Here is a 9975-nt window from a genome sequence, read left to right as displayed (position 1 = left end):
TATTTGATTTTATTTAATACCTATTAGGTATCTAGAGGGAAAGGTTTTGGAGTTCAGAGAAGCTATTTACCAGTGAACTTGGATGTTCTATGGAGGACTTTTCTGACATAGCAAAATCACACGCAGAAGATATCAAATGGGGACTACAAGTTACTCTTGCCTTGTTGATTAGAAGGCTGTAATGAACAGCAGATCTCACAGGAACAAAACTTATACAAACTCAGATGCGTCTAATGCACGGTGATAGCAATGAAGGGTACCATGTGAAATTCTCCTGTTCTCAGGATATTTATTTTGTTTCTAGTTAGCTCCAGGTATCATTTAATAAGATGCTTTATTTAATTATTATTAGACCCTATCGCACATATAGCTTCAGGAGTGATTAGGACCAGGGAAATTCACTCAGATAGACTTAGGTAAGACAGTATGAGTGGGCACCATGATTGAAGCGGACTTCTGCTGAGGAAACCTAATGAGGTGGAGATGGAAGGGTTAATACTGTCAACTTGACAGGATTTAGAGTCACGATGGGTTATCTAGATTAGGTGATGAGATAGAAAATCCCCAACCTAAGGATGGGGAACACCAATCTATGGGCTGGGGATCTCACTCTATGAAAAGGAAGAGACGTTGATTTGCTCTGGTAATGTCTCTTCGTGCATTGTCCCTTGATGACCTCTCCCTTTTCCTAGTCATATTCATCTACACATCTTTGGGACATCAAAATTTGCCTACAGTACAAAGGAAGCTGGAATTAATGATGTTTAACTTGGACATCATTGGAAATACACGATATGTCTGCTCCAAACCACCACCTCTGTGGGTTGGAATGGAATGCTCTCACCTATTCTCAACAGTGCTCCTTCGAATATGAGCTCCTCCTCCCAAATCATCTAGAATGTTCAGTGAAAAGGAACTGTGGAATCCTGTCCATGGGGATATTCTATTTTGTCATCTACACCATCATATGCTTTCTGGTTCTGGTGAACTGTACATTGCAGTCATTCTGGAGAACCTGTGTGTTGCCAATAAAGAAACAGCAGAGACCCTGCCCCCAAGAGTGAGGACAACTTTGAGATATTCTATGAGGTCTGGAGAAAGTTCGACCCTGATGTCCCATGGTTCATAGAGTTCTGCAAGCTCTGTAATCTTGCAGCTGCCCTTGGATCCTCTGCTTCTTATCCTAGAGCCAAACAAAGGGACATGGTCTACCCACAGTGAGTGGAGACTAGGTGTGTGGCCTAGACATTTTATTTGCTTTCACAAAGAGGGCTTTGGGTGAGAACAGATGAATAAATTCCCTTCGGTCACAAATGGATGAGAGGTTTATGTCTGCAAATCCCTCTGAAGTGTCCTCTGAAGCCATTGTAAGTACACTAAATGAAAACTACACAAAGACGATGGATCTGCCAGTCATTCAACATGGTTACAGATGCCACTTATGGGAAAAAAGCTCAAAAATCATCCAGTATATACATAAAGGAGGGAGATGAGATGATTTTCCCAATAAAGAGATTCTAACTTCCAATAACGTTAATGAGAACTTGTCCTGAAAACAAACAAACAAACAAACAAACAAACAAACAAACAAAAAACAGATGCAACTTCTTCCATCTCTCCACCTTCATACAATAGCAAAACCAGAAATATAAAATATGCAAAACAGGAAAAGAAAAAGGGAAATACGGAGACAAAGGTAAAAATGGAGCCTCATTTTGAAGCCTGGAAAGTGACTTACTTGTGTTAATCAGACTCTTTCAAGTAGGTCTATGAAGAACTGTTTTTGTCAACTATTCTCCAAGGCAGCACACGAGCTCTGACCCACAGGTAGGAGAGCAAACACCTTTGACACATGGCTGTTTTTTTTTTGCACTGGCAAATGATCCGATAAGAACTCTGTGAGTAACTCTCAAGGGAATAATCACCACCACAAGCAAGCATGATTCCATCTTTTAATCTATCAGAAAAACATGTAGAAAAGAGGAATCTCACTGAGCAGTGGCATTTGACAACCTCCGCTTCCTAATCTCAGATGCAATGTTCCCGGAAACTCCCTCATGCAGCTGACGCCATGCCTTCCAGCTAGGGTGGTCTGTGTCCTAAAACTGTGAGGCACAATAAACTCTCCATTCCTTAAGTCATATTTGTCTGAGATAATAGAGAGGCAATTGATGGAGCTGAGCTCTACAGGATAAGAACATTTGGTACTCACAATGGGAAGGAAACAAGATGGTCCGCTAATGTTCAGCACCATGGTAATTGCTGTACATCTGCTGTCTTTACACAGTATTTTACTTATGCTTTGAGAAATGGTCAGACAGATCAAATCCAGGTCTGTTTAACCAAATCTGCTGATGACAAATCAATTCTGGAAAAATGGTGATTATTTAGATTCACATAAATGTATAAAACCAATGAAATGACAATAGTAAAGTTTATTGGAAAATAAACTCTTTCTTAGTAATTTCTAAGACTTGAATAAGTAGCTTTGATTTTGGTGAAATCCATCCAGGTCTTATGTACGTATTGAATCTATTTTCAAAATTTTGACATCTACATCCTGATTTTCCCTTCATTTCACAGAGAAAGCATAATTTCTCACCTATAACAAAAACATTCAGAGTAGTAATGTTTTCTCATGGCAAACACGTCATGAGTCTCTAATTCTTCTTGTAGAGAAAGGGGCTTTAGTTTCAAACTCTAGAATTCCCATGAGGTGTACATTCCATAAATCTCAATGTTAGAGAAGGTCCCTGGAAGCATGGTCCTCCCTCCCATCCCCTGCTTTTAGTTCACAAGCCCCATGAGCTACATGATCCTCACTCTACTGTTGGTGGAATCTCTGGAGGAATGTTTGGAAAGCTACAAGTAGCTTCAGTTCTGAAAGCTTGTCTATGAACAGAGTACCATTGCTCTTTCTGAAAAAGAAGAAGGTATTTGTCATTTATTCAAATATTTTTCTCCTAAGCTTTTGGTTGTTTTCTTAATTATTATTGAGCATTTTCACTGAGAACATTGAATCGTGAAATTTCCAAGTCACACAGTCCATTGAATCTCTAATTATAAATAAATGATTTCAACTTCCGCCCCTCCGGGGCACTGATTCTATAGATTCATCAGCAAGCTCATCCACCCCTGACTCCCTCTCTGTCTTTCCTTGAAGCCTGCTCATCCTTTGTTGTTGGACACAATGTCCTGGGACCTCATACAAAGTCTGGGCAGAATGAAGGACTTTGGAAGGCTCAGTTGAAATCTTTCTGGAACTCTTCCATAAAATATAAGGGCTAAGGCATGCTGACCAAGATTTAGCTTCCCCTGTTCAGATCCATCTTTGGAGGTAGATGGTGAACATTTCTATCATGTTCTCATATATTAGTGTTTGATCACTTAATCTGTTGTACCACACAGTGCTTTTCTTGCTCAGCATGGTGTGAGAACAGAAGAGAATAAGAGCAATATTATTTTGAGATCTCTCTCTCTCTCTCTCTCTCTCTCTCTCTCTCTCTCTCTCTCTCTCTCACACACACACACACTCACCTTCCTCCTTCCCTCCTTCTCTCCTTCTCTCCCTCCTCCCTTCTCCATTGTCTGTGGCATCCACAGAGCCTTGACTTAATTGCATATTAATGGAAAATAGATTTTCTTAGATGTGCTTGTACAGAAGGACTAAAGTTTGGAAACAATAGCAATTGGATCATAGCAAAATGGATGCCGTTTTTCAGTTGCCAAATTTATTTATGATTTCTCTACCTCGACACATCTTACTCTATGAGGTGAATGTCTCATCTTCAAACCCTAGGTGACAGAATTAATTGCACACCAAATACTGTTTATATGTCCTTATTGCTTTTGATTTCAGCTCAGAGTCTTCATTTAACATTCATGATCTTCTATATGTGGTTCCTGACTTACCTTTCATCACCATGCATGGGACCTTCCACTTGATTTCTCCTCTAAATGCTTCTTGTTGGTCTGTTTTTACTCTCTTGCTTTTATAAATCTCACATCTCAATCCATGGATTCTGCTTTCCTAGTCTACCTCAAACTTCAATTCTTGATCTCTTGTGTGGGTCATATATAAGACCAGAAATCTTATTTTTTCAAGAGCTTTTAGCCTTGTGGAAAATCATCTTAACTTTACCTCTGACTATGCCTTTCATCAGCTTCCAGACCTTTAAACTATTAAGTTTACAATGGCTCTATGGTAGCATACAGTGATGTCAAAGATACAGAACATCCTAAAAGTTATCCTGCTGGGCACTTGTGGGTGCACATAAACACTGACACATAAGGAGCATGATGAAATCAGAATTACTGATTGACATTCCCCAAGCAGCGATGCAAAACCTTGCTTTGTTTTGTGATATCATGGGGTTGTAAAAGTACCTGATAGTTAGCAGATATTATTGTTGTTGATTTTTATTCTAAGATTGATCAAGTTAAAAGTGTTCATTTCTTGTATTGAGACTACCAATTTTAAGATATTTGCGTTATTTATTTTGGTGCTTAATGTAATATATATTATATGCATTATATGTAATTTATTTAATTGTCTGTGCATAGGAAACAATAGGTGGATGAGTACCTTCTGATCACAGTAACAAACTCCTACAATGTGCATGGTTAATATATTGTTTTTATTAAATAAAAGAAAGGGAGAAGGGGTGAAGGAAAGAAGGGGGAAAGGAAAGGGAAGGAAAGGAAGGTAATCAAGAAAAGGAGAGAGGAAAGGGAGTAGCTAATAAAATGAGACTAACTCTGATTGAAACTGACATCCCCAGACACACAGTGTAGCTCTGAGGAGCTGCATGCCGCTAACTAAGATTGCAAGGGACAGTTAGTCATGTTGAGGTTAGATGGTAGAAAATGAGCCTTGTGTCCCTAGCTGTGAGTTAGCATTTGAGTCCCCAGCTGTGAGCTAGCATTTAGGGTCTGAGATCAGGGACTAACCCTAAGTGAAATGTGAGTTGCTAGGAAATAGATTAATGAAAAGTCAGACATGGGTAGCAAATTGTTTAAGGGACAAATGAAAGAAGCATGTAGGGCAGACGTGAGAATAAGCTTACTGTAAGCAATCTTGTTTCAGGGTAATAGTCTACACTCCTATGTCCCAGAATATCTGATGAAGGCCAAGAACTTCTAACCATTTATACCCAGAAGAAAGACTGCCTTGATCCTATGAAGTATCCCCATTCAGCCTTAAGTAAGGAGAACAAAGTTACATATAGACAAGTGGGTGTTGGTTTCAGTGTATAAATTTGGGGCTGTTAGTAACAGCAAACACACTCAAACAGAAATATGAACAAATTTTACAATGATAACCTCAGCAGCAGCTGCTTCATTTAGCTAGGGCAATGTCCATCACATAAATCCCAGATGACAGTAGTTTGCCTAATCATGCATTTGTACAGTTCCTATTAAATACAATGTAATTCTCCTGGCATTTTCCTTTTTTTTTAATTTAATGCTGAGATTTCAGAGTAAAACCTCCAAGCTTTGAAACATAGCCCAGCGTCTGCTAGAGCACAGTGTGTGTCAGTGCTTTGGATGGGATGGAATTGGAACTGAAGACGGAAGAATGATGGACAGAGAGACAGGAGTGGTAAGACTCACAAGGGAGTGAAGGAGCCATCGTTCACACTGAAAGTCCTATTTCCAAAGCCCAGGCACTTACTTTAGAAGCTGTGAAGGATTTTCGAGAAATTTACCACAAGAAATTGGTTCTAAGGTAGACAAGGTTCTGAAAAGCTTTCTATCAGACCTCATGTAACTCAAGGAAAAAATATTATTCCCCTGAATTGGGGGTGAGACAAGAGATGGATTTGTAGAGTGACTAACTGCTTAAATATGTTGAGCGTTGCTGCCTCCCCTTTACTTTGAAGAACAGGAAATAATAAATCAGAAAGAAGGGGATTTACTTCCATTTCAAGGTGCCAATAGTCAAGCAAGTGAGCTGGCTCCGTGCCTAAGCCTTTCTGTGTGGGAAGTGGAGCTGGTACAAGAGAGGCCACCAGCAAGCACTTGGTGTGGTGGTGGGGGCTATGACCGATACCGAAGGAAAACCGAATATTTCGCACTGAGGTCTTCTGTTCCGTAAAGGGGAGTGGACTAGAGAGAGTAGCAGACAATGCAAGCTTCCTATCTCCAAGCTTGTCTCTCAGATTCAGATGCTGAAACCGTGTTTTCTATATAATCTAGGTATCTAGGGAAACATCTCTTATATTGTCTGTCTGTGAGTGCGGCAGGCAGTGAGGTTGGGATATTTGGGATGGACCCATTGGGATGTTTTCCGGTATGGCATTCCAAGAGCTTTTGAATTTCCTCAAGTTGTAAGTGAAATTCCATATTTCCCCCATCAAAAAACCTATCTCCTACTGTCATTCCCCCACCCCCTACAGGCTCTCTATGTGTTCTGTCATTGCCTTCCTGCAGACAAGCACTAAATCCAATGACTGAGACTTAAGACAAAGGGGTATAAGAAGGTTTAATTAGTGAATTATTCTTTTCAGGCCATCGAGGATTCAAGAGAAGGAAATCTTTCTATGTCGAAAAGCCAAGGTCCATCCTTTCCTCATGGAGTTATCAATGCAGCCTGCCAGATACTTGTGGGGACGGGACTGTGGGCAGAATTATGTAAGTGAGCGAGGCAACCATCCTTTCTCTGGGGTTAGGAAAGTGTGGTGTGGTCGCGAGTTCCAAGTCCTGGTTATGTTAGTTGCCAATCTGGAGTTCTCAGGAGCCAAAGGTCTGCGGTCCAGGATGCCTCTCTCTCCACTCTTGGTTCCTGTCATGGAGCAGCTTGCTCATCTGAACATCATTATGTGTGGAGCTCATCAGAACCCTTAGGAAAGGCAGGGAGGCAGCCAATCCTCACTCCAGCCTCACTACCCGGCTGCTCTTCTCTCTTTCCGCAGGGGCCTTCCAATCTCAGGGTTTCGCAACCGGCTCCCCGAGGCCAGTTGGATTTTCCTGTCCAGCATCCGAGACTTGGCCCTCTGCCACCGTTCTCCGGGCTGCACACATCTGCTCTGCCTTAACCCATTTACATATCTGGGCAAGAGATGCTTCCCCTGACGACTCCTGCCTGCAACCCACATCAGCAAGGGTCAATCTCTGACCCTAACCACAAAAAATCAGATCTCTCAGGTCAAGCACATCATGCACCGATGTCCAAGTTTCAGAAAGCCCTTTCACCAACTGGAACTAGAGCACACTGAGTCAGACAGGAGCCCAAGGAGAAATAAAAAAAACTCAGTAATAGTGATTCTGCCTTAATTGAAAATTTTCATAATTTTTTTCAGTGCAGAATACTCATATTATGTTTTATGCTTTAACCTTCATTTGAGAGATTGTTGGTATGACCTATAATTTGCATCCAAATGAAGTCTGTGACTTATCTCAGTTCCAGGACTGCTGTTTCTTCATAAGTGGGGGATCATATTATCCATTTTGCAGTTTCTTTAAAAAAACGAAGAAAACTATATGTACAAAATTAAAAGAAATTATATGAAACAATGTACCTGACCCATGTTTTGTGTTCAAGAAATACATAAAAAAGAAAAAAGAATCATTATTCTCTTGACTGCTAGATTTACTATTACAGTTAATATTCTATATTTCTTAAGACTATGGCTTTAGATGTACAGAAGCAAATGTCTGGGTGGCAACCCCTGAACACTTCTTTAGTGGTATCATGTCTGGTTCCCAGACCTTTTTCCATTAAAACGGCTGCTTATTCTTTACCAGTTGCAATGGATTATCTCTGAGAATCACATGCTCCATCGTTTCCTAATCTTTCCACATTACCCAGCAAACAAACTTTTATGCCTATGTCATTGTTATCTTTTTCATGATTTTGTAACATGAAGTCTGTGTTTCTTCTGTATGTCTGCCTTGCCATCTCCCTACGTACAGGGATAAGCCCTGCATCTGGGGAAGAGTTCCAACTTCCAGCTTCTTCAACCCACTGTGCTGGCAGCGTTCCATGAGCTCGTCTTGGGAAACTATAATTGATTACTCTGGAGGGAAAACTCCATCCTAACACCAGCTGGTAGCCAGATCTGCCCTAGAGTCCCCTAAATTCATCTCCAGAGCAATTCTCAGGAGAGACAGCGTGCGCACAAGCTGACATTATCTTAAGACCAAATCATGGCTGTGTGAGAGCATTTTCTTCGGCAACTCACCATCACCAACCATTGTCTCAAAGCGTTGAGTTTTCCATTGGCAGATCTGAACAGGCAAGAGTGTTTTTCTATCCAGCATCACGGAATCAAACAGCAAATGTGGCAGATAACAGAGAAACAGCCTTGGAGTGGAGATGTGTCTTGTGTCAGAAGTAAAAGGAGAAAGAGACCAGCCTTGAAAGGCAGTAGGTGGAAACAGACATCAGATGTCTAGAGTCTGTGGACACTCTCCTCAGAGTGGGGCTGACTGATGTGTGAGGCTCACCTAAGCTGCCATCCTACCTTCTGGGATATTAAAGGAAACACAGATGTTGATTGAGTGTCCCAACTCACCAAATGAAGGTGTTTATAATTTTAGAATAATGAATGTAATTCCAATCCCCAAAAGTGCTTTCAGGTTGCCAAAGCCACATTATGGAATCATTACCCTTCCGTTGAATACAATTCTTGAGCATTCTCCATTCTACACAGAATTTAGACTCCGGACTCCCTTGTGTAGCATATAACCAGTCAGGAAAGGCTGTGTCCACCTGCATTAGCAGCAAGAAATAAAAGCTATGACAGCCAGCACACCATGTGTCTTTCAAACACAACTCTAATTTGTGATGATCTCAAGGACTTTGATACTCTATGTGATAGTCTTTATCTATAGGGTCATAATTTCACATATTTTCAATTTTTTGCCAACCTTTATGGAAGTTACACATGGGAAGCACTCCTCTCACCAACTCTAGATGGAGTTATCAAAGCAGGAGCACAAAGGAAGAGCTCACCTTGACGGGCCTTATAAGTAGCTACGTGTTCTCTCTCCTTGGTCTTGATTGTTGTCAAGGTTGTATGTGGTTTCTATTTTAGGCCCAAATGGCAGAAAAGCCTTTTCTGCAGCCAAGAAGCAGCATTGTAGGGTGCCAATAAATTCTGGGGAAAATTACATTTTAAAAAGGAAAACTTTGACATACATCTGGCAATAGAAGTATTCTGAACATATGGCAACCTGGTAGGTCGGGAGCCATTGGAACATGTGAAGTTGAGCTGAATGCCGCCCCCATTGTGTTCCAGGGTGCGTTTGGGGAAGGCCTTGTGGTGAGACCATGTCTTTTTCAAACTGATGTGGCACAGTCACAGGAGAAAGGAACTGGGGCAAAACCCATTCTTTTGTGGCTGACCTTTTCCTGGCAACCTCTGAATGACTGACTCCAAAGAGCTACTCTTAGTGATGTAAGTGAGTGAGAATAAGACCCCGCTGGGGAAGCTAGGCCTGTCATCACGACTCCAGTGATAGATAAAATACTGAAAAACCAGAGACAAGAAATTCGGCCCTCAGAACTAAAGACACCAGTGTTGAGAGCTGATGGTTGTTCAAAGTCAAAGGCTTCTTAGCCCTTGGATCTTGCAACTCAACTCCATGGGCAGCCTTCTGCTTGACCGCATCTCCTGACCGAAAGGGTGGCATCTTCATGGTAAATCATGAGTTGAGAAACAAGTCTTGTAAGGAACAAACTAAAGCTGCCATTACAGGAAGGGACATAGATGAGTTGACTTCTGGGAATCCATGAGGGTGCGCCTGAAACTGTGGAGCACCACTAAGAAAGAAGGCAACCCTCCTCCTTCCGGATCTCACTCTTACTTTCCTGGACCAGCAAGTCTCTCAAGTGTTCTGTACCACTAACCATGCATCAATTGTAATGATTGCAACATTTCGGTATCTCAAACAACAGCGATTGCCACTTCTATTTTTAAGATATGAACACCTTAGCTCAGTAAGCAAGCTTGTTGACCAAGAATTGCAGTC

At 41.3% G+C, this 9975-nt stretch overlaps 1 pseudogene; it reads left to right on the top strand.

The window, feature by feature from the left end:
• The first annotated feature begins 760 nt into the window (after positions 1–760).
• Positions 761–6641, top strand: LOC116901056 (annotated as a pseudogene).
• Positions 6642–9975: the final 3334 nt, after the last annotated feature.

The sequence above is a fragment of the Rattus rattus genome, chromosome 5, assembly GCF_011064425.1.
Source record: "Rattus rattus isolate New Zealand chromosome 5, Rrattus_CSIRO_v1, whole genome shotgun sequence".
Taxonomy (NCBI): Eukaryota; Metazoa; Chordata; class Mammalia; order Rodentia; family Muridae; genus Rattus; species Rattus rattus.
The sequence above is the reverse complement of the archived record's forward strand: the minus strand, read 5'-3'. Positions and strand labels throughout refer to the sequence as shown.